General features: G+C 34.3%; 1 pseudogene; it reads left to right on the forward strand.

Annotated features, from left to right (window-relative positions):
• Nucleotides 1-2987: 2987 nt before the first annotated feature.
• Nucleotides 2988-3084, forward strand: LOC122095531 (annotated as a pseudogene).
• The last annotated feature ends 2845 nt before the right edge of the window (nt 3085-5929 follow it).

Raw genomic sequence — 5929 nt, forward strand, 5'->3', positions numbered from 1 at the left:
TCAGAAATATGGAGAAAAACAGTTTGGGACCAGCGAGTTAAATCAATAAACAGAGCAGCAGAGTAAAATCCCTTATAGATTAAAGAAAACAACATTGGTTTTTTTACCATGTGAATTCAGAAACCAAGAACAATTAGAAGGTATCACAAGTTTATACCGAAAACATTGCATTGATACTTTTATATTCTAATATATATTCTAATCCTGATTATTTATATTCCAATCTATTTATTGTAATAAATATCAATTAATTTGTCAAATTATCAATTAATTCCAGTAAGATTCACTGTTTGAAATATAAAATCAGCACATAAATATAAAATATATAAGTATATGTAATATAAGAAAATGCTTTGCATTGTTCTGTTGTGGATAAGGTAACAAAGGCCATTGTTTTAAAATATTATTCCATTACCTCTACCTCAGTGTTGGGTAGAATTAAACTTAAAGCTTTACCATTTGGTTCTTTGAGGATTTGTTGTTGGGTGGTTTAACTTTTTGAGTTCCAAGTATATTTTAGATATGAGACCCTTGTCCGTTGTATGGCTAGTAAAGATCTTCTCCCAGTCCGTGGGCTTTCTATTGATCTTGCTAGCTATGTCATTTGCCCTGCAGAAGCTCTGCAACCTTATACAATCCCATCTGTCCAGCCTTTCTTTGATTTGTTGTGTTTCCGGGTCTTTATTCAGAAAATTTCGGCCTGTGCCAAGGAGACCCAGGGTTTCTCCTATTCCATGGGCGAAAGACTTAAAGAGAAGCTTCTCTGAAGAAGAAAGAAGGATGGCCAATAGACACATGAAGAAATGTTCAACATCCCTAGCCATAAAAGAAATGCAAATCAAAACAACATTGAGATATCACCTCACTCCAGTTAGAACAGCAAAAATCAAGAACTCTAACAACAACAGATGCTGGAGGGGATGTGGACAGAAAGGAACCTTACTTCATTGTTGGTGGGAATGTAAACTTGTTCAACCACTTTGGAAAGCAGTATGGAGGTTCCTCAAAAGACTCCACATAGAGCTCCCCAATGACCCAGCAATCCCACTTTTGGGCATTTACCCAAATGATCACAAACAAGGCCACACTAAAGCTACCAGCACAACTATGTTTATTGCAGCATTATTTACCATAGCTAAGACATGGAACCAACCCAGATGCCCCTCAGTAGATGAATGGATCAAGAAGTTGTGGTATATATACACAATGGAATTCTATGCCTCCATCAGAAAGAATGACATTTCCCCATTTGTTAGGAAATGGAAAGGCTTGGAAAAAATTATATTAAGTGAAGTAAGCCAGGCCCAAAGAAACATAGGTCCCATGGTTTCCCTTATTTGCAATATCTAGTATAGGTATGAGTCAAGCGGAAAAAGTCAAATAATGTGATGTTAGGAAAACGAAACCTCAAATATGTATTTTAATGTTTTTGTTTCTTTCATGCATGTGTTTCTAACGCATTTATAATATTATCTCTTTGTTGCTTTGTATGTCCCTCCCCCACAGTGTAACCCCCGCTTTCACTATATTTGATGTCAGTATAACATGTGGAGGAGATGGGGACAAACAAGTCGTTTAAGGATTCAGGTGGACCTGTTGCAACAATGAGAAGTACAAAATGTCATGTCAAAACCAGCTTTACAATGTCGGGGGGGGGGGGGAGGGGGGGTATGATTGGGTGGGAGGGAGGGGGGAGGCTGGGAAGGGAGGTGAAGGGTAAACAAAGGAGGAGGCTGCAATGCTTGGTAAGAAATGTATGCATTATCCTGCCCATGTAATTGTAACCCCTCTGTACAGTATGTTCTCAAATAAAATAAAATTAAATTAAAAAAAAAAAAAAAAGAAAAAGAGCAGCAAGACAAACCCAGTAGACGGAACGAAATAATTGAAATTAAATAAGAATTAAATGGTTGCTTGGTTGCTATGAATATTGCTGCCATGAACATGGATGTTCATGTTGACTTATATTCCTTCAATATGTATCCAGTTGCGATAAAGGTCATCAACATATATGTCTTTTTGGTATTGTGTAAACTTCCATTAGGATCTCCATATGGTTTGCAGTAGTTTACAATGCCACAAAACCAAATACAGTTCCTGATGTATTTCAACCTCTCCAGAAGTTTATTTATTTGAGTGGTGATAGCTATTCTGGAGTATAAGATGGGATCTCAGTGACTTTCGTCTTTATTTTCCTATGCATTTTCTATGTGGATACGAATCTCAAATATTTCATTTATTTATTAAACACTTACATTTGTAAAAAAAAAAAAAAAAAAAAAGCTTTACCATTTGGGGATGTACAGCCTAGAGGCAAGAGGAAACACTGTGATTAAAACATTACCAATTTAAGGCCTAATAACAAAGAGAAACATATGGACTTCTCCTGGAGCCTCCTGGGTAGCTATGATTACAGGCGTGAGCCACCAGCACCCGGCTTAGTCTGAACAATTCTGTCTGAACTGTTCATCTCTCTATGATCCTTTGTAACTAAGATTTGTTTTGCTCCAATAAGAGAATCCGTGCTGTCAGGGTAAGATATTCTGGTTGGTCTGTTCTTACATGGAGCAAGGGTAAAGTGTCAGGCAGACATTTGTGCCAGTAAGACCTCATTTGGGAAATTTTAAGCTGCAGAAGTTTAGAAGTAGCTCTTACGCAAGGCTTACTTTGAATCCATTAGCTCCACAAAGCTAAATCAGTTAATAAATAAGTACTTGAAAATTCATCACCTTTGGACCTAGGTATAAAGGCTTCAAAGTATGATCAAATTTCAAATGAAAAAGACTTAAAATAGTTATTGACAAAAATTGCAAATGTGAGCAATTGAACAAACAATATAAGTTTTTTCCACCATACACAGAATTTTGCAGAAATAAGATGAATAGCATATTTGGGAACAATAGGTTTCCTTGTTACAAATAGGCAACCAAGGATATATGCCTGTCTTAAGATTGCATCATTAACTACTTAAATTTACAAGATACTACATGCTTCAGCAGCATGTCTACCTGAATTACAATACAGAGATTCACATGGCTTTTGAACAAGGATGATATGAAAATGTGTGAAGTATTCCATATTTTTCATTCTTCAGATGCAAGAAATGGAAAACAGTCATGAAAAAGTTGATTACAAATATACAAGTGTAATACTACATGTAATTCATAGAAATAAAAGTTAGTTTGACATGAGTGTATTCAATCTTCACCTTCTTAGAAAGGCCTTTATATAGCATAACCTTTATAAAACTTTTGAAATAAGATAACCGTGTCATTTTATCCCAAAGAAATAAAATTATATAAGGACCTAGGAATTAAAGGAATCTTAAACTGTTCCTATATGGAATGCAATCTGAAAGAACACATTTATTAATGGACCTATATATAATAAAATAATGTCGAATTCAAAGTATTATATCTAGGAGAGAAAGAAATATATTATGGATATTATACAAATAGAATATAAATATTTTAAAATATACTTTTTTCAGACAAGCACCAGAAATATCTTTAGTTTCTCTACTACTCATTTCAACAGATAAGTTAAAATTATTTCTGATTTAAAAAAATCACAAACTCTATAGATATCATTATTGATGTATACAAACAACTCGAATATATTTTGTCATCAAAGTCAGGAAATTCATTTGGAAGAATACCATGGAATCCATGAATTTCTAAAGTAAAATATTGCTGTTGCTTTGTATTGTGAAAATATTTTTTATGGACACATGGGATGGACTGGCAATTTTGAAATTTAAGAAACTTAATCGAAACATTAGGACTTAAGAGAACAATTTGTACAGCTTTACACAACTTCAAAGGGGTAGTGATACATACTTATCCTTTTGGCAATATCAAATGCAGTTTCTTCCAAGTTGTGCTTCAGATCTGGTTTGATATAATGGTTCAACAGAAGGAGATCCAGCGTATCTTTGCTATATCTATACCCAGCAGCAAGATACAAGGGGGTCAAGAAGCCTTTGGTTTGGCCATTGGTGTCTGCATCATGATGAAATAAAGAAGCCACTCTGGTATTATTCCATGTATAAGTACTGTGCAGGTGTATCCAATCATTCACAGTTATTACATGAATATCTGCTTGAGCCACCAACTCATGGATAATGTCTAAGTTTCCACAATAGGCTTCTAGATTAAGAGGTGTATACTCATCGTTATTCCTAGTATTCACATGAGTGGCCTTTTTGGAAAGTAGTCTCTGCACTGTAGTAAGGCGATTATTTTCAGCATAACAAAGAAGAAATTTGCTTGATCCTATACCATTTTTTTTCTTGCAATTGATACCATTTCTCACTTTTTCATCTTGTTCCTCAACTTCATCAGAATTGCTTAACCAGACACTTTAAGTGCCAGTGAGAATGAGCTGTCCATGTATTTCCCCAATATTTCACATTGGATAAACTAGTCAGAAAAATCCGGTGAATTTTCTGCATCTGTTTTTTTCACTATTATTTATTTTCTCTTTTTTCATTTCTACTATTCTAAATTATTCTAACTGGAGAGTAGAGATTTGATAGAGAGCAGAGGAAAGATTTTCCTCTGTATTCAAAGGGACAAACTGAAAATGAGCACCAGTGGTGTCTTCATGTACAGCTTATTCTAAGAATGAGAAAATAGGAAATAATGCCTTATATGTAAATGAATTGGGAAATGACAAAGCAGAAAGTGAAATGATGCAAAAAAATATAAAAGCGAAATGAATTAAGATAATTATGGAGTAATCATACTACCTATGAGAACCATGAGAGGGAGAGAGGAAGAGAGAGACAGATGTGCAATGATCTAGCTAGCCACAAAATCCATCCCTCTGATCAAATTATAGAGCAAATAATTTTATTTTTTAAAAGAGATGGAAATAGAATTTAAGATCAGATGGCTCCATTATTTTTAATTATAATTTTCTTATCTTAAATACTTGTACAAGGGAATTTCCATTCAACAAATCAGTTTTTTTAATATAATGGATCTTTATATAACTTTTCCACACCCTTCCAAACCTCATCCCACTTTAATTTTTTCAAGTTTCATACAGTTGCATTGAATATTATACCTTCACTCTCTTCCTCCATAACTCTCTTTATTCCTTCCTTTTGACTTCCACTCACATCTTCCAAATGATAGTTTCCTGCTATTCATTTTGTTGGAGTAAAGTTCAATTTTATAAGAAATTACACCTTTGAAATACTCCTCTGCAAATCGCATGCTTTGGTTAATATTTTTGTGTAAACTTGTATAAATTTCTAGCTTCCAAATATGAGACAGAACATGGGTCCTTTGTGTGTCTGGCTCTGACTTAGTTCACTTAATAAATTTTTAGATCTATCCATTTCTTTGTAAATAATGTAACAGTCTTCAAAATGGATAGGTGCAATCCAGTTGTGTATATGTGCCACACATTCTCCAACCATCACTCCGCCAAAGAGCATCTGGGCTGTTTCCGTAACATGGCTACTGTGAATAGTGCAGCAGTGAATATGCTTGTGAAGGTGATTTTACTGTAACCTTTTGGAAGAATTCATCACTACCTTTATGGGAGCAATCCCCTAGCCAGTTTTCTAGAATAAGCACATCCCTTCCTTCATCTTCATCACAATGTATTGCAAGTCCTCAAAAACACACTTCCCCTTACAGGTCTCAATAAGCTAAAACCACATTGTGCCCATATTCTTTCAATACATTTTTTTCATAATTGTACATATAATTCAGTGAGAACCTTCTATACACCTTCCTAATGTGGGAATGAGGGACATGACAAAGTAAAAGTAAGAAATATGCAATTTAATTAGCTATTATCGTGTTTAAAATCATTTTCAGCTCTAATTCATAGCCTCACATAACATTATTTTTATCTTTATTTGATTACTTCATCTAACCTGTAAATTATAACAAGTGAGTTAAAAGCAAAGGCA

This window comes from Dipodomys spectabilis, unplaced genomic scaffold (genome assembly GCF_019054845.1).
Source record: "Dipodomys spectabilis isolate Male_0828 unplaced genomic scaffold, ASM1905484v1 ptg000358l, whole genome shotgun sequence".
In the NCBI taxonomy this organism is placed as follows: Eukaryota; Metazoa; Chordata; class Mammalia; order Rodentia; family Heteromyidae; genus Dipodomys; species Dipodomys spectabilis.